Below are 27,189 nucleotides of genomic sequence, written 5' to 3' on the forward strand. Positions count from 1 at the left end.
CAAAGTACCAATAAAGAAAACCTAAAATGTTTAAAAAAATGAATGTACAACATTTAAAGTAATACTAGCACCTACGTTTGCACAATGGAGAGGGGGAGAAATGTAGCTATTTTCCCACAATTGATATTAATGGGAGTCACCCCAGCTTCCTCCCCATCTTTTTATTACAACTTCTTAAAGGCCACATGTTTGTCTGATCTGTCCTCCTGGCTGAGGAAGACTAGAGATGTTTCAGAAGTCACCAAAGGGTGTAGTCACAAAGTAACCCCAACAACATGCAGGCTAAGACCCTGCCTCAGTGGCTCCCCTAGCTCACTGCTGCCCCATGGATAGACTCCAGTCCTGACCTCTGCCCTCTAGACTGCCACTCTGGCCTTATATAATTTTTTTCAATGTAAGTTTTTTGGGAGTAGTACAAGTGGCTGCTCTTTTAACAAAGTAGGGCCTCCAGTGCACAGACACATCGTTGCCAGGGACAATAGAACCTGGGACCTTCAACACTCAAAGCACAAGCCCCAGCCCCTTGAGCTAAATGAGTAAGTCCCTTTGCTGTCAATAAATAGCTGATTGTTGTCCTCACTGTGGCTAGACAGTAGCAGGAGACACGATTCCACGCACCACGCCCATGAGTTTATTTTCTTGTGTTCCAGTACACTGAGGAGGTCAGTTTTGCAGGGGTTCCTGACTGGCCTCCTTGTTGGCAGTCTCATTTGAAAGGCCAATATCTGAATAGGCCATGGAGACTGAACTCCAGGGCAGGGCTGAAGCCTGTGGGCGGCCGTGGTGTCAGAAAACTTGCAATCTGAAATCTTTCACCAGCACAAAATGTGCATGAAAAGTAAAGAGTTTTTTTGCAGGTTCACTTCTGATTTAACTGGCACTCCTGCCTTCCCAAATGAGGCTGGACTTGTCCCTAATGCCCAGGACCAGAGGCTGTGATGGGCATATGTGCAAAAGACATCCTGGTGTGTCATCTATCAGTTCCCGTATTTCCATGTTTCCCTCAGGTATGTGGCTGGGGGAGTGGGAGAGCTGAGCTGCTTGATTTGACCTTGTGTTTTGTTTTTTATTCTCTTTGCACGTGCCCCTAATTGATCTTGAAAAGAAGGGACAGTTAAAGAAGACGTTAAGGTGAAATGAAGCCATAACTGCGCCTGGAGACTTTTATTAAGTGTGGCAAAGTTCCCTGGGCAGCGTTGAAATTGTTTATTGATTTTGGTATGGCTGGGTGCTCTGGAGTAATCGCCCGCAGAACCGCGCGCGCGATAGAGAGAGAGAGCGAGCAAGCTCCTGCTTCGTTTGGTCTCAGCTGTCTCCAGCACCAGCCTGCTCCCTCCTATTCTGGGGTTTTGCCTCTTTTAACCTGTAAATAAAAAGCCACAGCTGTCTCCGATGAAGTGAGCTGTAGCTCACGAAAGCTTATGCTTAAATAAATTTGTTAGTCTCTAAGGTGCCACAAGTACTCCTTTTCTTTTTGCGGATCCAGACTAACACGGCTGCTACTCTGAAAGCTGTCTCTAGTTAACTCTTGTGGTGTCTAACTCTTAACAGCTTGGGGCTGGCTGCTGCTTGACCGTGCCAATCCCACTGCCTGTGAATTGCCTGCAAAAGGGGCAAGGGGATGATTTTTGAAATTTTTAACATGGACAGACTTGTAGTGGCTAAATTGCCCTTTTGATTGGCTTTTACAGAGAGGAATCCTTCTGTGACAGCCAGCCGTGTTCTTCAGCTCTGAGCCTAGTTAATTGATGGGTGGGTCAGCTTTGTGATGGGCATGTGGAAAACATGCTCTGTGTTTCATCATTAGCTTCAACAGGAATCCTAGAATCACAGGACTGGAAGGGACCTCGAGAGGTCATTTAGTCCAGTCCCCTGCACTCGTGGCAGGACTACTTATTATCTAGACCATTCCTGACAGGTGTTTGTCTAATCTGCTCTTAAAAATCTCCAGTGATGGAGATTCCACAGCCTCTCTAGGCAATTTATTCCAGTGCTTAACCACCCTGACGGCTAGGAAGTTTTTCCTAATGTCCAACCTAAACCTCCCTTGCTGCAATTTAAGCCCATTGCTTCTTGTCCTATCCTCAGAGGTTAAGAAGAACAATATTTCTCCCTCTTCCTTGTAACCACCTTTTATGTAATTGAAGACTGTTATCATGTCTTCTCTGTCTTCTCTTTTCCAGACTAAACAAACCCAATTTTTTTCAATCTTCCCTCACAGGTCATGTTTTTTAGACCTTTAATCATTTTTGTTGCTCTCCTCTGGACTTTCTCCAATTTATCCACATCTTTCTTGAAATGTGGCACTCAAAACTGGATACAATACTCCAGTTGAGGCCTAATCAGCACCGAGTAGAGCAGAAAAATTACTACTTGTGTCTTGCTTACTACACTCCTGCTAATACATCCCAGAATGATGTTCACTTTTTTTTTTTTTTGCAACAGTGTTACACTGTTGACTCATATTTAGCTTGTGATCCACTATGACCCCCAGATCCCTTTTCACAGCACTCCTTCCTAGGCAGGCATTTCCCATTTTGTATGTGTGCAACTGATTGTTCCTTCCTTAGTAGAGTACTTTGCATTTGTCCTTATTGAATTTCATCCTATTTACTTCAGACCATTTCTCCAGTTAGGAACGTTCTGGGCTAGTGTCGAATTCCACCATTTCTTCTCTGCCTCCTTCTCTTATCCACTACCCCTCTGCATCATAGCACTATAGCTGTAGCTGATGCTGGGGGGGATTGAGCAGTTGTCCATGGTACTGAAACCAGGGTACCTCTCTTGTGGGTGCTCTAAGACCAGCAGACCTTCAGTCTCTCTTCTGAATTCACCCTCTCCCTTTGAGATGTCTTTAGTTTGGGGTTTGCTGGCTGAAGTGTCAGATACAGAATCAAGACTTTGTTGCTGGCCAGGGTCCATGCTGCAGCCAGATCTTCATCCTTGTACAAAAGAGAACTCCACATCTCTGTTACTGCACCTGGGGTACTTCACACCACTGTCCTGGCAGACAGCAGATTCCACATCATTTGGCTCACATTAAGGGTATTGCATGCCACTGTCCTCACACTAGAGATGTGCCACACCACCTTCATTGTACAAAGGCCATTTAGCTCTTTTGTCATTGCATGAGGTACTGAGCTCAGACTAAGGGACTATTCCGTACAGGCTTTATTTCTTTACCTTTCCTCCTTCAGCTCTGATTAGCATGGGAAGAGAGAGGGCAGAGTCCTGTAGACCCTTGAGTTTAGATTATTCCCCACATCCTCTGATTTAACCAAATAATTATGCTGCATAGCTCTCAGTAACCCCTCTCTCTGCAGGCAAAGTCCAGTTAATAAATGGAGAGGGATGTAGGGTTTTTTTTTGCCTCCCCTTCATTCAGAGTTTTTATTCCCACTTGACCTTCCTGATGACACATTGTCTTAATCTCTTTCCCTCCTACCATGAGTTGATATCAGACCTCTTAGAATGGTGTGGACACTAGGTGAGGGTCACTCAGGTATAAGTTTTTATGGGGAGAGGCAAATGGAACAAATCTCAAGTCTTGACTCTTCCCTGAGCAGTTCACTTGTGGGACTTCCTAGAACCTGCAGAGCTTTGGTACTATTATCAAAAGACACTGGAGGTATTAAGAAAAAAAAAATCAACCGAGACACCTTCCTAGTAATCTGTACTCTAATCTGAGGAGAGGAATGAGATCTTGAAGCCAGAGGAAAGCTGAAAGCCTTCAACTTCAGGTTTTATGTGTCATAAACCAAAGATTACAGGAATAAGTGTAGATGTTGTATGGGTTGTAAGTATCTAATTTATGATCTTGATATCCTATACATTTCTTTATGAAGAAAACAAGGGGCTGTTTAATCTAAAAACTTTTTAAATTAAAATTGTTTGCTACAATAAGTAACATAAATGTTAGACAAACTATATACCCAGTATGTTGCAACTAAAGAAAACTCTAAGCTTTAGAAAGTATGGAAATAGGCTATGGCAATGTAGATAATTTATTTGAATATCCCTAGAGCATTCTTTGACAAAAATGACGTGAGCATTAGCATTACAAACTCCAATAGCAATCTTAATTCTGATCCTTTTCATCTTTTTATTCCTGTATAATACAGTTGTTCAAAAGTTTGTGTAATAAGTATGGTATAAGGACAATGAATAGTTTTAATGTTGGCACATCTTCATTTTGACTTGAGGGTGTGAATATCATAAGAGGATTTGCATCTATATATACATTATCTTAACTTGTCATTGCCATATTTTGTAATGGTTAGAGGCTTTTAATTATAAAGCTTTTGTACTATCTTCTCTGTAGTAGCCTTGGAGCATTGTGTAAAATATTGTCATTGCAGTGCCAGATTTCATCACAATTCCCCAAGGGTTTTGGTGAAATTTTTTGAAAGGCATCAATTTTTCACTGGTACTTTTAAAATAAGTGCAGGTATACAATACATATATAATGTTTGTAATTGGCAGTACTGAAATTGTTAAAGGGATTTAGTCACTCTTTTTAATAATCTTCTCAAGTGTATCTCATCTAGTTTTGGTTAAAGCTACAAAAAGTCCTTACTAACTCCTGGTGAACCAACTGCCAACTCCTGCTGTTGATTTGTACCAAGACTTCATCTTACTTCTCTTGCTGCATGTATCAGGGATTCTGTAGCCTCCACCTGGGGAAGAACAGGCTGGGTTTTAAATTCCTCAGTCCGACACCTCAGTCTGAAAAAGTTATTTTTAACCTGTCCTGACCCCTGTTTGAACAAGAATAAAATAGGGATTGGGCAGAATATGACACAAATCAATAGGTTATCCCAACAGATGTGATCTTTGGTGCCAGTATGCCTTGGACACTTGCTGCAGTAACACAGATAAATGGTGATTTGTTAACACCATGATCTGGGGACTGGGTGGCTCAGTGGATCAGGCAGTGACTTTTAATCACTGGGTCTCTGAGCTCTGAACATTGAGATGAAATCACAGTCTGATAGTGGGAAGAGAAAAAAGTTCCAGAGGGTTGTGTGTTTTTGGTTCAGTGCTAATCACACTGCTTGGCACAAAACAAACTACAGTAAAACCTCAGAGTTACAAACACCTCAGGAATGGAGGCTGTTTGTAACTCTGAACAAAATGTTATGGTGGTTGTTTCAAAAGTTTACAACTGAACATTGACTTAAGACCACTTTGAAACTTCACTATGCAGAAGAAAAATGCTGCTTTCCCTTTTTTTAGTAATTTATGTTTAACACAGTTCTGTACTGTATTCGTGTGTCTGTCTGTCTGCTGCCTGATTGTGTACTTCCGGTTCCAAATGAGGTGTGTAGTTGACTGCTCAGTTTGTAACTCTGGTGTTTGTAACTCTGAGGTTCTACTTTACTACAGTCCTTCAAAATAGAAAAGTCTCTCTGGTACCAGCCTTTTCCAACAGGAATTGAATGCAGCATTCCCATCCTATTATATCCCATCCCAACCGCTCCCAGCAGGAGGGGACTATAGGAAACCGGATAAGAACTGTAGCACTAGGGAGCTCCCAGCTATTTCAATCCCAGTCTCCCAGTTGCTTTAGGGAATAGCACTGGTCGTGCTTTCCTAGCCTATCTTTCCAAGTAGGAGGCGCACTTGGAAGAATTTGTAGTAGCTCTCAAAGTAGGGGAACTTAGATCATTGCTTTGTTTTGAAAGCAGCTTCCCTTCTATTTTCTGGGAGGGGTGAAACTTTTTGGTTTCTGTGGCTATCTTGAGCCTTGATCAGTTTTGGAAGGAAAGATGGAAGAGTTACTCAGAGGAGCAGAGCTATAGGGAACAGCAGAAGTACTGGCTCCTTGCTGTCCCAGATAATATCCCCAGATCTCCACTCACTCCCATTGTGCCCCTGACAGCCTCACCAGGTAGCCAGCTTTGATTTAGTCATTGAAGGTGGACAGTCAGCCACTTTGACAGTGCATGCCCCCAGAAGCATATCATACATGGTGTGCTCTTCTCCACATGCTGCTCAGGGTGTGGCGGACTGAGGCTGTCCTGAGCATTTTCAAGGTAAAGGATGAAGAGCTCCCACATCTGTCCCTCTTCTTATTCCTCTTTCTATTAAACTAAAGAGAGGCTGTGGGATAGTCTCCCAGTTCCAGGCAGTGACATACACCAACATCCTTGGACTGGGCCAATGACTTTAAGGAACAGGGTAACGATACTGAGCACTTCTACAGCATGATACATGTTCAAAACCCTCTTCATCACTAGTGGGCCTGCCAAGTGGCACATGGGGGCCATGGCACTCACACTTGCAGGGCCCCTACATGCTTCCCTGCAGCCCAGATGGATTCTCATGCACCAAGCATGGACTGAGCAGGGTTTTACCTTCCATTACTACTCCTGGACCCCGGGGGTTGCTGTGGAGCAGGATATGAAGGCAGCCAGGCAGTCTCTCTGCCTGCCTCCTTTCAGCTACTCTCTATTCCCCCTGCTGGCTTGCAGGTGTCAGCAGGGTCACCACTTGTCCAGGATGGCCTCTTGTTTGAGCTGCCTGTTCAAGTACCCAATGCACTGTCAGCTCTCCTGTTTTATGGGCTCAGGATCATCCTGCATGTCCCTGTTTTTGTACTTCCAAGATGGAGAGGGAAGGGAGAAAGAGGCTCCTTCAGTCTGTGCCCTGCTAGCCGGGGAGGTGAGAGGCCAGTGGGGGGCCAGGCTAGGTCAGGGACTGGACTGGTGTGTGGGATAGCAGGCTGGAGGGTGCAGACACAGAACATGAGTGTCTGAAGTGGGGGGCTAATGGGGACCAAGGGCAGAATGAGGGGAGGGGAGGCATGTGGATTCCAGTCTGGGGGGAGGGGCTTTGGGGTGTGGGACTGTCCACCTTCAAGCATCATAGACAGGTAGGACTTGGGAACAAGGCCTGGGGAGAGCAGAGGGTGGGTTTTGCTATGCCTAGGACTTGTTCAGGGTTTATTTATTTCATTTTTTGGGGTTTATTTTTTATGTAGATGTCCAAAAATCAGGGGGGTTTGGAGCTGTCTCTTTGTATCTACTGTAGTGAATAATCTCTTTGTAATGTTCCCTAGTGCACTTTAACACAGCCCTGTGTCACACAGCACAACATTAAAGTGCACTAGGAACCTTTAATGTGCACTACCAGGGACTACAGCAGGGGTGGGCAAACTTTTTGGCCTGAGGGCACATCTGGGTATAAAAATTGTATGGCGGGCCATGAATGCTCATGAAATTGGGGGCTGAGGTGCCGGAGAGGGTGAGGGCTCTGGCTGGGCATGCGGGCTCCGGGGTGGGGCCAGAAATGAGAAGTTCAGGGTGTGGGTGGGGACTCCAGGCTGGGGTGGGTGGGTGTGTGTGTGTGTGTGTGTGTGAGGGCTCTGGCTGGGGGTGAGTAGTTTGGGGTGTGGGAGTGTGCTCCGGGCTGGGACCGAGGGGTTAGGAAGGAGGGAGGGGGCTCTGGGCTGAGGCAGGGAGTTGGGATGGGGTGGGCTCAGGGGTGCAGGCTCCAGGCGGCGCTTACCTCAAGCAGCTCCTGGAAGCAGTGGCATGTCCCTTCTCCGTCTCCTATGCAGAGGCGTGGCCAGGTGGCTCTGCACATGGCCCCATCCGCAGGCGCTGCCCCTGCAGCTCCCATTGGCCGTGGATCCCAGCCAATGGGAGCTGTAGGGGATGGCACTTGGGGCAGGGGCAGCGTGCGGACAGCCCCCTAGCTGCCCCTACACGTAGGAGCTGGAGGGGGGACATGCCGCTGCTTCTGGGAGCCATGCAGCAAGCCCCCGACCCCACTCCCCGGCTGGAGAGTCGGAGTGGGGCAAGGCCTGGTGGGCCAGATGCAGTCCATGTGCCGTAGTTTGCTCACCCGTGGACTACACAGACCAATTAATTCACAACACATTAGTGTGCTTGAAAAATCACACCCCAGTAATGCACATTAGTGTTCCATTTAGACAAGCCCTTAGATACAAGTAACCCTTTCAGGTGTTCTCCAGTGTTTATTGGATAACTGCCAATGCCATTTTTTTGTATGGGGGTATTTTATTGATGTTTGTTGGTTAAAACTGAAATTCAGAAGCCCTAACTATGATTCACCCTTCAGTCATAGGCGTGTGGACATTGAGACGCAAGGCTTGCCACTTGTTCCTCAGTTACCGAAGTACTCACTTTGTAGCAGAGGGGGTTAATTAAATAGAAACAAAGCTCTTTGATGAGGGCAGGGTTGACATTTGATTTAGCTTGTTTGAAGCCCTCTGTCCTTTACATCCAGCTCTGTGTTGTGTATTTCTGGCTGCCCATTACTTAGAGATCTGCTTTTACACCTGGGCATCTGTCCTGTCTGTCTGCCTCCTATCTCTTTCCTTCCTTAAGAAGGAAGCAAAACTTTATTCCAACCCAGAACATTTCATGACTGTCAAATGGATGCATTCATCCTACGCTCTGTCTTGAGATAAATACAGACCAAGACAAATAGGTCTTTTTTTTTGCAAGTCTCTGAGTGGATCTTTGGCCAGAGAGTCCTGAAGCATCTGTCTCATTCTTCTCAAGTTATATCTGTCGGCATTGTGATTATTGACTGACAGCGTGCTTAAACGGAGCAATTGTAACCGAAGCTGCAAAGTTCCTTTGGACGTTGAGAGCTCTCTGCAGCTGCTTCATTCTTGCAAGAAATTTGGAAAGATAATTCCATCCTCAGCACAGAGATTGGGGAGATAAGGGTGAGAGGAAAAGAGGTGGCTGTCCTGAGGGCAAGAGGGCAGGTTTCAGCTGAGTGTCGGATGTTGCTTTGTTTTGTCAGCTCGCCTGTCAGTGCAGGGGCCTCAGGTGAGCACTGCAACCCTGCCTGAAAGTAGCATTCCTCCTCTCTGATTTCTCACAAGACCAGGAGTGATTTTGTACTGCATGCCCCCTCTAACGCATACTTTGGAAGGATGGTGCTTTTCAGGGGTTATCCTTGAAGAGAGTAAATCCATCGCCCTACTCCACAGGCATGCCTGCCCTCCGGCTGTCAGGCCAAGCAAATATTTTCAACCTTAATTGTCTTTAAATATTTGTAAGTAGAAAAGCTCAGCTCCTCAAACTCTACCTTTCTGTCCCCGTTTCCAGTTTTTGCAGTAGGAGTCACTCCCTTCTCCAAGGAGTCTGTGACAGAAGGCAGTGGTTTTTCCTCTTCCCAAATTGGAGGTGTATGGTAGAGATGTCTAGATTAGGGTTTGGAGTTCATGAAGTGGAGGTATAGCATAGGAAACTGAGATGGAAAAGAGTGATTAGGAAATATGTTAGAGAGACAAGAGCATGGCATTCACAAGCTTATAGAGGGTAATGACATCATAAGAAATAAACATTAGATGTCTGTAAAGAACAAGCCAAGCCAGGCCAGCCTGGGATCACTTTTTGTTACTGTTGACTACTGATTGAAAGGAGGCATGGGTTGATGCTGGGGATGCATCTGAATTTTAGTGAAACATTTGTTGTGGTTTCATGAAATCCTGCTCTCCTCATTCGGATGAGGTTGGATGGGAGCATGGGGACTGAAGTGGCCAAAGGTAATGGTGATCCTAGAAGAATCGCAGGAATTAGAGATGAAAAGACCTGGTCATCTAGCCCATCTCTATCATAGAAAGACTATGATGGTAACATATTGAGTAGCAGGTAGGGGGCCAGTGAGGTGGGGCAGGGATTAGCGTTAGTCCTGGTGTGATTAATCCTCTTCATTTAGAGATCTGGAAGAGGAGGTAAACAGTCCATTAATTAAGTCTGCAGATGATACTAAATTGGGAGTGTTCCAAACACCAGTGAGAAGAGAGCAATAATGCAAAGGGATTTAGAGATTAGAAATGTAGGCAGGAAATAAAACTATGTTCAACCTGAACAAATACAAGCTGGAAAAAAAACAACCTGAAACACAGATATTATAATGTGGAGAGAAGCCTGAAAAGTAATAGTGGCAGAAAGAGACCTAGAGACGATAGTGAACAGCAAATGAGTTAAGAGCCTGCAGTGTGACAAGGCTGGGAAACCTGGCATTTTGCTCAGTGGAGACAATGAGCCTAATACAGTGGAAAGACTCCTCTCTGCTCCAGTGAGTGTTGGATTGGGCCTGTAGTGTCTGAAAGGAGATCTGAGTGAAGGGAATGGTGAATGGGACAAGGAAAAAAGGTCTATCATTTAATGTGGCAACCCAAACCCTGGGAGAAACAAACTATCAATTGGGAAACAGCTGATGAAAGCAGAATTGAATCAGCAGCAGGATTGTTCCTTATGGCATATAATAAGTAATAACTGCTATGTCCTTCTCCAGCACCCTTCCATCCCAGAAGAGCTGCTGCACCAATGTGGGTGGAATGATCCTCACAACCGCCTTGGAATGAACCCCTGTTTTGTGATGGAAGAAACTGAGGTGCAGAGAAGTGACTTAGCTAGAGCCACTGATCTAGTATATGACTGAGCTAGGATTGGGATCCTGATTCCTAGTCCCATGCTCTACCCATTAGAAACATTGTCTTCCACATTCACTAGTATTTTATCCAGTTTAGTGTTAGATATCCTGAGCTGAGTGACAGGGCTCCTTGCCCTTCCACTAGGCGATGATTCCACCACCTGAACCATCTCACTGTCAGGGAGTTTATCCTGAGTTCTTCCTTTTTTTCATTTCATCCCATTACTGTAAGCTACACCCTTTCATACCACGCTACATCCCTGGACTTTTCCTCCTTTAGTATCTGGGGTGCATGGAAATTTCACCTTTTGGTGCCAGTGGCTCATGATAACAGGCTGATCTGAGTGGGGGCCCTGGGCATTTTTAAAATCAATTCCTTAGTTATAGGTCTTCCTTCCTCTGCTGCCCACCCAAGGTTAGCAGGTGGTTCAGTAATGCAGTGCTGCACTGCTGTGCATTGAGGCTTCTCAGGGAGTGGGTCAGCAATGCCAGCAGGGCTGCTGGGGTCATCAATGTAGTCGTCACACAGTCTTCAGTGTACTCAGTTGTGGGTTTACCGATGGAAAGGGTAGAAATATGGGCTCCCTCTGAGCACACTTGTACCGTGCATTTTGCAGGGTTTGGGTGTCTTGATACAGTCTGCTGTAACTGTCCCCCTTCCAAGTGAAGTAGAGCTTATGCAAAGAAAGACCTAAAGGTAAGACCCGTGAAAGCTGTGTCACATAGTTAATATCAACCCTGGGAGGTACTGGCCTAAAACTGCTTTAAAAATGAGCTCTGTATTATATCCTAATGATAGTGTACAGGAGGTCCAGCCACCAAAGTGTGGAGCAGGCTAGTGCTGGAATGTTTCAGGAGGGCTATGACACTTAATTTGGGGAACCCCTGGAGTACAGTAGTGGGGTTTCCAAAGGATGGTGTGGGGCGCACTCATCTCTAGAGGTCAGGGGAGCGTAATGAGGAAAGGAATTTTATCATTTTTCCTTGATGGCTTTTTGTGCCCTACAGGGCTTTCCTGCATGACCTCTGCAGGCTGAGTTCACATGGCCAGCTCGCTGCTGCTGCCTCTGAATAACCAGGCAGGCTTATCTCGCTGTGCTCGGGCCACTGCCTCTGGAGTCCACACCTATCGCCTCATCCACAGAGGCAGAGGGAGGGAGGTTAAAGGCAATCTGGGGCAGAAGTGGTATAGTCAAAGGCCAACCCTGCATTTCATCTCCCCCCTCCCCCCCAACCAAAAGGTCTAAAATAAACTTAGGAACATAGGAAGGGTCAGACCAGTTCACACCAGTAATCCATCTACTCCAGTATCCTGTCTCCAATGGCGACCTGTATCAGATGCTTCCGAATGGTCAGTTATGGAATAATCAGTCCAAAAAGGGAGTTTCTTTTGTCCCTGCCAATTAGTGATTGGCTTGTGGGCCCTGAAGCATTTGTTTTGAGCCTATCTGATGTAGTTGTAGTTATTCTCATTCTCATACAAGAATAGCCAGGATTATAATAGCTAATGTTGAAAACAAACATTTTGGGTGGGATGCAAAACCTCATGCTTCAATCTCCAGCTATTAGGGGTAGTATGAGACTTTCAGCAGGGAGGAGCACATCTGCCTGCTGTGGGTTTTTATTTATTTATTTTTTTAATTTTTTTTTTGTACCTTCCTCTGCTGCATTGGGTTCTGGCCACTGTCAGAGACAGGATACTGGCCTGGATGTTGCACTCTTCTAATTCAGCATGAAAATTCCTATGTTCCATTACGCATATGAGTGACCCTTATTTTTTAATCCCGCTAAATGTATGGCCTCAGTGTTATCTTGTGGCAGTGAGTTCCAAAGGTCAATTATGCATTTTGTAAAATTGCTTTTTCCACTTCCTATTTTTAAGTTTGTTGCCTTTCAGAGTCATTGAATGCCTCCTTGTTCTTGTATTATCAGAGAGGGCAAAAGGTAATCTCTGCAGGCCTCCAATCATTATCACTACCCATCTCGGGATCCCTGTTTCTTCTATATCTTCTTTCAGATAAGGTAACCAAAACTGAACATGCTGGAACTGATTCTCCCCTGAGCTGTGGTCCCTTTATACATTTCTGGTGGCAATGGCGGGAGGGGGCAGACATGGCCTCTGGAGAATACCCTCTACATTTTTACCACTGCTACACATTGAGAAGTTCTGTTGAACTGTCCACTATGATGCCCAGCTCCTTTTTTCTAGTGTCTGTAGTTAATTTAGAATGCCCAGTAATATGTATGAGTAGTTAAAATGATTCCTTCCAAACTGCGTTACTTTGCTTTTGCCAACATTGAATCCCATCTGCCATCATGCTGCTCATTCACTAGCTTTGTTAGGTCCCTCTGAAGTTCCTCACAGTCCCCTCTAATCTTGACTAACCTAAATTATTTTATGTCAGCTGTTAATTTTGCTACCTCACTGTTCACCTCCTTTTCCAGATCATTGATAAATATATGGGTGTTAGTACAGCACCTTGTGGCACTCACTCCTCTGTTAACTTTTTTCCATGCTGAAGTTCAACCGTTTACTCCTATTCTTTGTTTCAGTCTTGTCCAGTTTCTAATCCACAGTGGAACATTCTCTCTCACCCCAGGGCTGCTGAGTTTCCTTAGAAGGTCTCTGAGGGACTTTGTCAAAAGCCTTTTGCAAGTACAAATAAATTATGTCAACTGGTTCTCCTTTATCCCCTAGTCTGGAGATATGCTTACACAATTCCATTGACTCTAAGCTAAGTACTGACTGCTTCCAGAGTGACATTCTCATCTTCACTCTTAGACATTGAGTTCACGGGGATATAAACACACATGAGGTGTGGGGACAAGGGCACTGCACAATCTCTTTTGCAGCAAAGGGAAGGGTGTGGACTAGGGGGTTTTGCCTAGATTTCACTTGGCTTCTGTTTGGTGATGACTTCTCTCACATCTCTATCATATGGAATCTCAGTCCTGCGTACAAAGGAGGACTCTTCCAAGAGCTCATCTGGAACTTTAGCACCCTACTAAAGGGGGAGGTATAGACCTCCCTCCCTGCCTCAGGAAACAAGCTGATGTTTTCATGTCCTGACGCTAACTAGGCCCCCAAAGCCCATCACAGCCACCACACGTGAGAGCTGGGACCTCTGTACCCTGCCTGTCTGAGGTTGGAAAGTTATCAAATGTAACTGCGAGAGCACTCTTCGGTCCTGATGGGTTTTCCTCCAGCCAGTTTCTCAGAGAGTTGGGGGAGTTTAGCACTGAGGGATTTCTCAGGGGCTAGTTTTGTGGGGCCTGAGAGGTCTCTGTGGGGCCTGTTTCTCTGGGAGTTGAGAATTGATGCACTTTCATGTCACCCATCATCTGACTTTAGTCTTTTCCCCTCGTTCTTGTGTTTCTGGTTTCCCTGCAGCACCCAGCCTTACAATGCTGCTGCTATTCTCTTCTCTCCGGCACGTGCTTTCCAGGTGCTTATATCCTCTGAGTCCTGCCTCTGAGGCCAGCCCCTTGATGACAGCTGCCTGGCTGCCCATCAAAGGCACCATTTAGAGCTGGCCACAGAGCAGACAGAAGGCTGCAGTGTTAGACCCCGAAATCTGACACAGTGTGGCCCCGCCAGTTTTCAGTGTTCCTTGACAGTCCTTCAGCTCTTGTCTGTCAGCCCCCCTGCCAGGCACACAAGTTCACTTCCATCTCGGGAGAAGGGGAGAGAGAAAAGACATTTCACCGAGAGTTGGGCAGGCAGGGGGATGTAGTGAGATAAGGAAGGAGCACAAAGGCAGCTGAAATCCCCCAGTGGATATTGCGTTGCTGGCTGGATTGACAGGTTAAAAGTACAGTTGGGACAAGTTTCCTCCTCCCTGCACCCTCCCTCCCAGAGAGGTGCTCAGTGAGAACAGAGATACATCCAACTGGATCTTGGCCTAAATAACAGTATTTAGTCCAGCTCAGCCACAGCCTGATGTGGGAACAGCTCAGAACAGTTTGTTTCTGGCTTTCTCTTTGGATCTATCAGATACATGTTAAAAAAAAAATAATCACGGCAAACAATGAATGCTGATGAATCAATTGAAACCATGATGAGTCCAGAGGTGAAATATTAGCATTTTTCAAATCTGTGGTAGTGAAGAGAGCTCCTGGCACCAGTTCAGATCCTTGTGTAGGAAGCTGTTTGCAACGCACAAAGTTCACTCAGAGCCAAAACCTGTCAGTCGGCTCCCAGAGCTCAGGACGGCAAAACTCTTTTAAGTGACTAGCCCACAAATAGCCTAAAATAATAATGTTCTGCATTTCCATTCCATCTTTAAACCCACAGCTCTTTAGAAACTTAACTTAATGTGCAAGCTGTAGGGATCACTTCAGCCACCACTGAAATGCTGGCACCTCTGGAGTGAAAAGGGGCAGCTGTTTAGTAGCCATACAGAAACTCTAGACAACAGTAAACAAGCATCAGCACCCTATCTTTTATGAAGAGTGCCACAGGATCTTTAATGACCGTGAGCAATTAAAATCTGTGTTACATCTCATCTAAAAGACTGTCTGTAGCATGGCACCACTAACACCAGATAACTCCGTACTGATTCAGAGACACTTTCTGCAGGACCATGAGACTATGTCTACGTGATGAGCGAGGGGTGTGATTCCCCTGCTTAGCTGTGCCGAGGACAAACTTGGGTATGTACTCAGCATGGCTAAGCCATGCCTCCACTGCTGCTACCTGTGTTACTGCTGCAACACTGATATTTATACTCATGCTAGCTCGAGCGCTAGTATGAGTATGTGTACATGAGCAGGGGAATCATACCCCTGACTCAAAGTGTAGATGTAGCCTGGGTTTTGCTCGGAAGTTTCTCATCCTGAAGCTGATCCAGTCTAGCTCTGTTCATGTTCTCTTGGGAGACTACAACACAGCGTGGCTTGGCTGGAAGTTCATTGTCTAGGAAAATTTTTCACTCTGAAGGCAGGTCTACACTACGGGGTTAAGTCAACCTAAGTTACTTGACACCAGCTATGTTATTCACGTAGCTGGAGTCAACGTAGCTTAGGTCGACTTATTGCAGTGTCTGCACCGCGCTGGGTCAATGGGAGAAGCTCTCCTGTCAACTTACCTTATGCTTCTCATTCCAGTGGAGTACCAGAGTCGACGGGAGAGAAATCTGTGGTTGATTTAGCGGGTCTTCACTAGACCCACTAAATCGACCCCCGGTGGATCCATCACCACAGTGTCAAGCCACAGTAAGTGTAGACATGCACTGAGAAAGTTACATTACTTATTCATTCTTTAGTTCTTTGGGGAATGATGAACAGCATAGGCAACCTTCTCTTCTAGGTCATGGGTTCAAATCTGGCCTGGCCCAGAAGTGACAGAAAGCTATGTAGTTGGCTGTTGTGACATGAGTTGGTGGCCTCAGTCCTTTTCTGGTAGAGAGGGGTGTGAGTGTGGGCAGTGAGGAGATGTGTTTATTGGGGAAAGAGGCACCGAACTCTCAGGACAAGTGACTTTAGAGGTGATGCAAATGGAGCTTTGCTAAGAATCTCTTCGTGTTCCCCAGCAGCTCATCTCTGCAAGGTCAGAGGGCAAACATAGGCGATTTACTGGGTGAGTGGCTAAAGTGGTTGGGAAAGGGCCACATTCCAGTGTACTCTCTCCCCACCTTAAGAAGGGCTGGAAGAGAAGGCAGCTCAGGGGTACAAGCAGACCTGAGGAATTTGGAGGGGAGGAGGGAAGGTGGTGTGTGTGTGGGGGGGGGGGAGCTTGTAAATTTACTAACAAGTAAATAATAAGTAGAATGAACAGAATGCCCAGTGAGGTGAGAGGGGACTCACCCTTACCCATGCTCGCCACAGGGTACCGAGGGATGGCGTGATCTAGTCCCACAGGCAAATCACACCTACAGGGTGGTTTTTCTCTCCCTGTGTATGTCCTGTATGCCCTTCCACCTCTCCCAGCCTGCTATCACTTCTCCCCTGCCCCACTCCTTAGCCCATGCCACTTGGTCACATTGCTTCTTGTACAGGCTTTGAGGCTGCATAACACTCCTTATCCCAGGCATCACTGGGTCAGAAGGACCTGGATGTGAGTAACAGTCGAACTGTTCAGCCCAAACAGGGAGGTTAATAAAGACCTACAGCCTTGGTTACCTTTGGCTTTTATAAAATAAAAAATACAAATAGCACATAAGAAGCATTCATTACTGAGCCCTGCACCTTTGGCTGCTCCTTGGATACACATCCCCCTCCCCCCGCATCTCTCTCCCTCTCTTTTTTAATATGTTTTTTTTTAATTTGTTTTGATGAATGAGTGACAGCCCTGACACCCGATTCGCTGAGATTAATAGAAACGACACAATATTTACGTCGCGCCGACGAGCAATTATCCTGCCATCTATCTTTGAGATTATCTTTCTGATTGAAAACTACTCATCCATGTAATCGGAATTATTTGGAATTAGAAGGGAATTTATGGCCCCTCTCTCTCCCTCCTATATGCCTCTATCTCCATCTTTCTCTCTTCCCCCTCCTCTAAATGCGTTTCTTTCCTCCTTCCATCCTTCCCTTGGCCTATTGTCCAGTCGTGTCTGGAGCATCATGTGTCACCTGGGCTAAAGGCTTCTCTTCAAAAGGATGCTTTTGAGCATTGTGATGCAATGCAGGTGCAGCTTGGGGCAGAGAGAGAAGGTGGGCAGGGAAGCACTGGAGTGAGAGGAGGAAGACAGCGAGAGTGGTGCAGGGGTTGGGGCTCAGTGGGCAGGAATTGCAGTGCCAGAAAGGGAAGATGACACGTGGGTGTTGGAGAGGCCAGACTATGTGAGCCATACTCAGGCTGGCGTTAGGGTAGCTGCACAGGCAGTACCAGGATGGTGGGAATGAGTGTTATCTTCCCCCCTCCTTCTGCCCTATGTTGCTATTGCTGTCTTTTCTCTCTGTCTCTGTGGTGCCTCACACCTTGGTATCTATTGCTCACTGAGCTGAGCCAATCCCCTGATTTCTGATCTGAGTGTTTAACTCAAAATAATTCTCCATCTCACTGTGTATGATTGAGAATCTCCTGTCTGGAATGAACCTGTGTGCTGGGGCCGTTGTGCAGTCTGCTGAGATCCCACTGGTTCCTGGAGAGGGCCAATGGGATCTGGTGGCCTCTAGTGTATGTGCTGGGCCCTGGCAGCCTCTGGTCTGTTCTGGTGGCCTCTGGTATGATTCCATGTTGGTTAGAAGTGGCTTTCAGAAATTATTATGCCTATGTTTTCTGTTGCTCGATCAAATCCTTTCCATGTGAGTAAGACTAATGGGAACCCTCAGTGAGTGACTGGATCTAAATTTCACAGACGGTGTTTCTCTCACCTTTGCTTTGTTTACTTTTGTTTTCTTTTTTGCACTGAGATGTAAAGGAGGTAATTTGCCTGCACTGTTTGTCTGTGGCCATCACCAGATTTGGAGACATGACTGTTCTTCTGTGTGAATCCAGGATGGGACCTCTGAATTTTTCATATGGTCCCTCTCTTCCTCTTCAATCTCATTATTTTGTGTAATCTTCAGAAAAGTACTTCTTACCTCTTCCGATGGAAACTGGGAGTGATGACTCCTATTAAATGGTGGTATAGCCTGTAGTGGTATACGCTATAGTGCAGTCTGCTTGGAGAACAGCACCTTCTTTCCCTCTGTGCATGACCCAGCACAGCAGCTTATCTTTAAGATAGGAAGGAGAAGCCTAGAGTAGTGGGCATAAAAGCCTAGAATACCTGGGAAATTTGCCAGTGCTATGGTCTTATCAGTAGCATGTTTTCCCTGATGTGATTGAAATAATGGCCAATCAATTTGTGGTCTGGGATGGATAAATCCATTCTCAGACATCCCTTCATGAAGTTATTTCACAGCAGTGATGCTCATCACCTCATGGGGCATTGTGCCTCCTCACTCAGCCTTCTGCAAATCTTCTGAGCTGCTTATGAGGAATTAGCTGTGAGGGTTGGACACATACGAGTAGTGTCTCTGTGACTGATGGGTGATGCCATGTTGGAAACTAGTCTCCTGGATCTAGTGTGCAGTGGCACTTTCTCTACGTAGCTGGCACATTATGAGAGCTCTCGGTACACCATGCAAACCCCTCAGGTGCTGTGATTAGTTTTGGTAAGTAGCTTCTGCTGGGGACATGTGTGGCTGTGCTTTTGGGGTGATCATGGAGGCTACAGTCATTGAAGTCTCTGCATGATCTTTTCCCCCTGCCATAGGTGAGTGTCTAACTTTAAGAAGTCCTGTTTTTTTCCGAGTGCCCCAACCCCCCCAATTTTTCATTATTTTTGGTGAAATAATTTTTTTCATTATTTTTATTATATAAAACTGCAAAACTTATTGCTTTGGGTTTGCCTGAATTCCAGTGTCCTGAATGGGAGAAAGGGCTCCCAGCTTCTAAATTTTTATGCAGCCTCCTTTTCAGCTGCTCTCTCCTTGCATATTCCAGCCTTGCGCATCCTGCTCCGCACTTCTCTTGACCTCAGTCCCTGTGACAGGATATACCTGCCCTGCACTGGGCAGGAATGGGTTAACCCCATAGTGTGGGTTGAGAGAGCCATTCCTCACCCCTGCTGAGCATGCTCCAACTGGAATCATGGTACAAATGGGAGCAGCTAAGCTCAGTCTGCCTGACCAGGGAGGGGAGAGGATGTGCATCGCAAGCTCCTGCCTGGGAGCTATCGGAGCCCCAGGCCTCAGAGGCCAGACCTGCCAAGACCCAGGTAAATACCCGGCTGTCTGCAGACGCCCACAAGGAGAAGGAGTTGTTGGGAACTTCACCTGCTGACTATCCCAGATGACCCGTGGACTATGGAGCAGGAAGACGGAGTAGGAAGCTGCCCAGGGGAACCAGACATTGATCTGGTTGTGGAACCGGGAACAGAGTCTCACCATGTTTCGGAGGGATCCCTGCTGACTCAGTGGCAGATACTCTCGCTACTGTTAGGACCCTGGGCTGGTACCTGGTGAAGTAAGGAGGGCCCAGGCACCCCTACCCCAGCTGCCAATCCACCCCTGGGTGGCAACCTCTCTCCGGCTGGCCGCTAGGCCATACTGCCCTACTGACTCTGGCCACTAGGCCCCACTGCCCTATGCAGAAGGATGGCCCCATAGACTCTGGCTGCCAGGGCCCGCCGCCCTGTGCAGAGGAGGTTGGTCCCATTGACTCTAGCCATTAGTTCACACCACCCTGCAAGGAGGAGGGTGGTCCCATTGACTCAATCTGCTAGGTCAGACTGCCCTGAACCTAAGGACAGGCCCCCTAACCATTAGACTATACTGCCCTGGGAGGAGTACTCCATTGAACTTGGTTGCAGAACCATAATGCCTCCCCTCTGAGGGTGACAGGGTATACCTGCCCCGCAAGAGTCCCTCATAGGGAAAGGGATCAGGGAAGGCCAAATTAATTCTGCACGTAACTTCATTGATTTCCGAGAGTGATGATTCTGCTTACTGTCCCTACAAGAACTGGAATTGTTTACCCTTCACCCACACTTTCTGCTAATAATTCTTTGGCACTTCCGTTGTGCTTTCAATCTAGCTCTGAAAGTGCTTTACAGTGATAGGTCAAAATCATTACTGCCCAGTTTATAGTCAGGGACACTGAGGCATAGATCAGCGACAGGATTTGCTCAGGGTGGCACAGTGAGTCAGTGGCAAAACCAAGTCTAGAACTTGTATTATGTGACTGTCACTCCTGGGCTTCAGCCACTAAACTACTCTGCTTCCTATCTGGCACCTAAACTGTATTGGTCAGCCAGAGCCTAGACTCAGGTTCTCTGAGGCCCAGTCGGAGCCTGGACCTGAGCTCTCCTCACCACAAAAGAAAAGCCTGTTTCCGCTCTTGAGATTCAGAGATGACAACAGCCACTGAAGGGTTTTTGAAAAGACTTTACTATAATTTCCAGTCACCCTCCTCTCCCACCTTTCAGTTCAGGATAAATAGAAACCTCACTGAGGTGAATGAAGAGGGTTTCTTAGCTTGCCTCTGAATCAGTGGATGAGGTTACGGTTTAAACTGTGGGCATCAAGCTTTACCAAGCCAAAGGCTGCATCTGTAATTTACTAGAGCCCAAAGGCCACACCTTGGCCCTGATGTTGTAATCAGATCTGCTAAGACAAACATATATTGTTTGCTTGTGCCCAGTTTAACAAGTTATCCAGATCACTCTGTATCAGTGACCTGTCCTCAGACTTGTCCCCTTACCACTCCTCCAATTTTTGTCATCTGCAAACTTTGCCAGTGATGATTTCATGTTTTCTTCCAGGTCACTGAAAGAAATGTTAAATAGTGTAGGGTGAAGAACCAATTCTGATGAGACCCCTACTGGAAACACACCCATTCGATGATGATACCCCCTTTATAATTACATTTTGAGACCCGTCAGTTAGCCAGTTTTTAATCCATTTAATGTGTGCCGCATTAATTTTATAGCTTCCTAGATTTTTAATTAAAATGTCATGCAGTACCAAGTCAAAGACTTTACAGAAGTCTAAGTATATTACGTCCACACTATTACTTTTATCGACCAAACTTGTAATCTCATCAAAAAAAGATTTCAAGTTAGTTTGGTAGGGTCTATTTTCCACAAACCTCTCTTTATTGGCATTAATTATATTATCCTTCTTTAATTCTTTATTAATTGAGACCCGTATCAGCCACTTCATTATTTTGCCTGGGATCGATATCAGATTGACAGGACTATAATTACCCAAGTCATTGGCACAACATTAGTTTTCTTCTAGTCTTCTGGAACTTCCCATTGTTCTAAGACTAACATTAATGGTGCAGCAAGCTCCTCAGCCAACTCTTCTAAAATTCTTGGATGCAACTTACCCAGCCATGGTGATTTAAAAATGTTTAACTTTAGTAATTGCTGTTTAACATCCTTGTAATAGGGTGGCTTGCCCTTGGGCTGGGGCTAAGCCAGCCCTGATTAGAGAATAAGTCACACCAAGAGGAATCTGCTGATTCAAATAAAAAAGGCTGAAGGAAGCTGCAGGGTTCTGTGTGGTTGAGAGAAGTAACTACAACGGTCAGAGGTAGGAGGTCTAGCAGTAAGCTAGGGAACCCTGGGAAACAGGAGATTGTGTAGAGCTGGAACTGATGAAAGACTTTGTTTGTATTTGGGGAATTTTGAGTCCTGTTTCTGATTAATTCTGTTGCCAGCCTGGTGCAGAGTGAATTCAAGGATTTCGGTCTGAGAAGGTGGCTGGAAACTGAGTTCTTTGGGGGCTCTGGTGGAGGGGAAATAGAGGCAGGTGGCGGCCATGGTATTACAATCCTCCTGAGATATTAGTGAAGTGGAAAGAATGGTATCATATGCTGACTACATCATCTGGGTTTTTTCCCCAAATACAGAACAGAAATATTTATTGAACACTTCTGTCATGTCTTTATTATTATTGATAATTCTACCATTTCCATCCAGTAATGGACTAATACCATTGTTAGGATTCTTTTTGTTAACGCATGTACTTAAAAATATCTCCTTATTGTCCATAACTCTACTGGCCATAGATTTCTTGTTGTGTCCCTTTGCTTCCCTTATCAGTTTTCTACAGTTCCTAGCTTCTGATTTATATTCATTGCTATCAACTTCTCCTTTCTTCCAGTTGTTGTTGTTTATTATTTTTAATAGCTGCCTTCACTTTCCTTCTAAACCAGGTTGTTGGTTTTTTTAAACAAATATGATCTTCTCCTTGAATGTGGTATTGTTCAAGAACACTTGACTAAATGCCCAAAAAGCCACAATTCCCAATCACCATTCCCATTCTTCCTCCCAGGTGATTTGGCTCATAATTGTTTTCAGCTTTGTGAAATTGGCCCTTTTAAAACATGAAGTGTGTGTATCACTGGACTTGACTTTATTCTGTTTGTATATGATCGCTTGTATTGAAGTTACCATTGATGTCATGCTACTGAAACCTGATTAACAGAGAGGGGAAGTGATTTTTATTTACACTACTTAAAACATTTTGGGTTTTGGTTGCTTTTGGGTAGTAACTTATCTCAAATACACTATAAATCATTAGGATAAAAATTATCCTTGCTAAATATTCGACACCCAGTGCATCCATTAAGGAGTAAGAAAGCTCACATTCGGCATCTAAGACTTCCAGTGAGTCCTCTACCAAAACCAGGGAAGGACCGATTTGACATTCCTGATATTTCAAAGGTAGAAGTCGAGATTTTTTTTTAAAGGAAACCTTTCAGACTTCCTTTATCCATTATAAAGAAACAAACAGTTGCAAAAGGCCTCCTCCTCACCCCCGTTTTATTGTTTGTTTTTTTTGTTTGTTTTTGTTTTTTTGCAGGTCACCATTTAGATGAGCGATTTTTGCTTGGTTCTTGGCAGATAAACAGCTTTTCAGTTCACAAAACCCATCGTCGCCACCCTAACTATGACTGATTGCCATCACCACCCTCATGCCCACCTGAAAACATTGATCCTGTAGATCCAAGTGCATAGCTAGTGCTATGAGTCTAGGGAATGATTTTAGTTATATCAAAAGGACGAGTAAGGGGAGACTCCTGGAAACTGTGCCCAGTCCTCTTTGGACAGCAAATGGCTGGGGCTGAAATGGAGACCAAGTACATTGCTGGAACAATCTTTTTAAAATGGATCTAGGATCATCTCTATCCTTTAGGACTGAGAACTTGGGGTGGGACCCCACTCAGGTGAGCCCTCATAGGGAGAGAAAAGGGAAGTTATGTGGCTGCTTGAGCAAGTGTCAAATACAGATGACGACACATGGGCACTGAAGTAATTTAGTCTGGGTTTGTTTACAAGAAGTAGAAGTCAGACTAACAAGGCCTTAGGAGCAGGGGGCAGTGTAAACAGTTAATAATGGAATAAGACAGGAATTTGGTAGGGAAATATGTTGTGAGGTACAATTGCTAACTCAGCATGAGACACGTGGGCCCAGATGGGAATCTCCAGTTCCTTCCGCCCGGAAATTCCCTATGTTGTTGTTAATTAGCATGGAAATATTTTCCTAGCTGCAGAAAGGATTGTTGAATTGCCAGTGGGATATTAGGAGTGGTTCGTCTATCAAGTAACTCTTAATTAGGTTACTTCCCACTGCTGTTGATATGCTGGGGGATGATTGTGGGCCAAAACAAAAGGAGGGGGAAAGAGAGGAGCTGGGGAAGGAGAACGTGGAAAGCATAGGACAAAGAGACTGGACACAGGGGAGGAGAAGACAGGGCAGGCTGAAATGAGAGGGCTGAATAAGAAAAGGCTGCTTGTGCCCCAGGACAGGGGAAAAGCAGAATGAGAAACAAAATGCAAGCTAGGTCAAAAAGGAAAACACCCAGGAAACCTAAATAGCACTAGAATTGATTGAATGCAATTACTCAAGGGAATCACTAATTCCTTGGGATCTGACTGTTTCCTACCTTGCACCTTGTCCAGTCAGTTACACCTGTGCAAAGTGAGCACAAAACGCTCAGAGTATCATAATAGTGGTGTTTTACACTCACTCTACACACGTGTAAGGCAGGCTACCTTTCTTTGCTGACTGGTTCTAATATCTTCACCTGCATTTAAATGGGAGCTAAATCTGCTTTGATTAGTAATACTAACTGAAATTTTCACCATAGTTCTCTCTATATCCTTGGTGGAAGTGCAGTCAAATGTGTCTATGGTCTCTATGCTTCCTATCACAACACTACACTGAGAATGGGGGATAGGGGACATGGGCAGCTGGTGAACCCCGCCCGCCTTTGGGGAGGCTAACCCCCAGCACTGTTTGTTCCACCCAAGGCCCTAAGTCCCCACTTGCGGCCCGAGCCCTGGCCCATCCACCCACCCCAGCTGCCCTGAGCTGCCAGCTGGCCCATCCGAGCACCAGGCCGCCGGCCGACCCAAGCTGCCCCAGGCCATTGGCCCGAGCACCAAGCCAGCCCAAGCCTCCCCTGGCCACCCCAGCCCCTGGCCACTGGCTGGAGCAGAGCCTCCACTAGCTTCAGGGGAGAGGGGGAGTGAGGGCGGGGCCTCGACAACTTTTTCTCTCCCTTTCTAGCAATGGAAGAACACAGTCACTAAATGTAGTAAAAAGAAAAGGAGTACTTGTGGCACCTTAGAGACTAACCAATTTATTTGAGCATGAGCTTTCGTGAGCTGTAGCTCACGAAAGCTCATGCTCAAATAAATTGGTTAGTCTCTAAGGTGCCACAAGTACTCCTTTTCTTTTTGCGAATACAGACTAACACGGCTGTTACTCTGAAACCTGACTAAATGTAGTGTTACACAAGTGTACTAGCCCTATTTAGACTAACAACAGTGACTCCTGACCTAAACATGGGGATGGGGGTAGGGAAAGAAACACAAAGAGGACCAGGAATGAGGAAGAGATGAAAAATGTGTCTGGCAACATGAGTTAGAATAAGTCAGTAATCTAATCACAGAGGAGAGAGAAAATTGAGCAAGTGGGTTACCTAAAAATATCAGTGCAGACTCCCTCACAGACTGAGGGAAATGTTGCAATTCACAGAAGGTATGTTCAGGGGTTTTTAATACAAAGAAATAGCATCAGTGATACCTTATAAAATACCAACACAATAAAATGTTATCCTGAGGTGTGGCTCAACAGAACACAACTGCCATCAGTGTCCTAAGCAAGGAAAGTTGTCGATTGAGAAGATGGATTCTGGGCACATAAGGGACCCACCCATTCCTTAGACGATAGGATGGGGCAGCTGGCTAGGGAGCAGCAGGCCCTGATACAACTCCTCAGAGAGGGGTTTGCGAGGAACCGGAGAACATGGCGTGAGGGGCTGAGCACCAGGGCCAGGAGGCAGAGCGTCAGGCCTGCTATGCCTGCGGACGAACGGCGCATTTGAAACGGGACTGTCCTTATGGGGATAGGGGCAGGGCACCGCAGCCCCAACCGGGACAAGGAGAGGTCCCGTGGGCAGGCCGCCGAGTGTGGAAACACAGGTGGCTGCCAACCTGTTGGGCCTGTGGGCAGACGGGCCACATGCGGTGGGCCTGCCCAGGCCACAGGGACCAAGAAAAGCCCAAGACAGCCTGGAGGCAGGGAACCTGCTGGCGCTGTTGGGAACGGGGCCACATAAGAAGGCACTGCCCCCTCAGGAGAACTGAGGAGAGGCTGGGAGAGGTGCCTGTGTGCCTGGAAGGGTCAAGACTGGAAGAGACGGTGATCAGGATGGAGGGAACCCAGACCATCACAGGGGGCTTTCGCCGAGGACGAAACCCAGAGGGACTGGGCCCAGCAGGAGGCCCGGACCCAGGTCTGAGTAGAACAGGTGGCTGTGGAAACCAGACCCTAAGGGAAGAGGGCCTGGAGGACCAGGACCTACGGGCGCTGTTAGAGACCGCTGAGCTGGCCCTCAGGAAGGCCGAAGCCCAAGTCTGGGAGATGGCCTGGGGCTGGGAGGCCACGGAGAAGAAGTGGGCAGGCCTGGAAGAGCGACTCTGTAGGGGTAACCTCGGGGAGCCCAGGCCAAGACTCCCCCTGAACCCCAGGGTTGGGGGTTTTGAGGGGGGGTGTAGCAGGGTGAGCACATGCTCCAAGCCTGAAGGAAGTAAAACCACGGCTGATTGGGGGAAGTGGCGGCAGCTGGGGGGCCACACCGCAATCAGGGCCCAGCTGGCTCCATACAGGCTTTGAGCCAAAACCTCTGGGAGAGACTCTCTCTAGCTTGGAGAGAGAGGGACCTGGCTGCAAGGGCTGAGAAAGTACCTAGGTGGGGAGCAGGCTTGGGGAAGGCCAAGGGAGCTGGGGAGCTCGGGCCTAGGAAGGCCCCAGGCTGCAGGCCTGGGAAGGCCTATTAGGTACGGGGGTTGCAGGGGCAGCCATGGGTAAGCAGAGGCAGCAGGTCCAAACCCAACCTTGCCTGTCATGTGTGGCTCATACTGCAGTCTGCCCCAAGGTGCAGGGGCTAGCTGGTGACTGGCAGGAGTCTATGACTGAGGTGAGGTAAGGATAGTGCGTGGGGGGTTCCCCTGGGAGGGGGAGACCCAGAACTGTGGGGGTATTGCCAGGGGGCAGCACCCAAGACAAGGGTGAGCAAGACCCAGGGCAGCGAGACACTGGCCTGAAGGAGGTACTCCGGAGGCTGGATGCTAATTCCCTGACGACAACCATCAGGAGGCGCTGCCGGGTGAGTCTGCGCCCCGTGACAGTCTGCTAAGTGAGCAACAGTCTTATAAAAAGAAAAGGAGTACTTGTGGCACCTTAGAGACTAACCAATTTATTTGAGCATGAGCTTTCGTGAGCTACAGCTCACTTCATCGGATGCATGCCGTGGAAACTGCAGCAGACTTTATTTATGCACAGAGAATATGAAAAAATACCTCCTCCCATCCCACTGTCCTGCTGGTAATAGCTTATCTAAAGTGATCATCAGGTGGGCCATTTCCAGCACAAATCCAGGTTTTCTCACCCTCCACCCCCCCACACAAATTCACTCTCCTGCTGGTGATAGCCCATCCAAAGTGACAACTCTTTACACAATGTGCATGATAATCAAGTTGGGTCATTTCCTGCACAAATCCAGGTTCTCTCACCCCCTCACCCCCCTCCCAAAAACCACACACACAGACTCACTATCCTGCTGGTAATAGCTCATCCAAAGTGACCATTCTCCCTACAATGTGCATAATTAAGGTGGGCCATTTCCAGCACAAATCCAGGTTTTCTCACATCCCCCCCACCCCCATACACACACAAACTCACTCTCCTGCTGGTAATAGCTCATCCAAACTGACCACTCTCCAAGTTTAAATCCAAGTTAAACCAGAACATCGG

At 46.6% G+C, this 27,189-nt stretch overlaps 1 long non-coding RNA gene across 1 annotated transcript; it reads left to right on the forward strand.

Moving 5' to 3' along the window:
* The first annotated feature begins 940 nt into the window (after positions 1–940).
* On the forward strand, positions 941–23,511 carry LOC140913231 (uncharacterized). Its single transcript, XR_012159504.1, has 2 exons — positions 941–1,007; positions 22,729–23,511. It is a non-coding gene; the product is annotated as an uncharacterized lncRNA (long non-coding RNA).
* The last annotated feature ends 3,678 nt before the right edge of the window (positions 23,512–27,189 follow it).

The sequence above is a fragment of the Lepidochelys kempii genome, chromosome 6 (assembly GCF_965140265.1).
Source record: "Lepidochelys kempii isolate rLepKem1 chromosome 6, rLepKem1.hap2, whole genome shotgun sequence".
NCBI classification, from domain to species: domain Eukaryota; kingdom Metazoa; phylum Chordata; order Testudines; family Cheloniidae; genus Lepidochelys; species Lepidochelys kempii.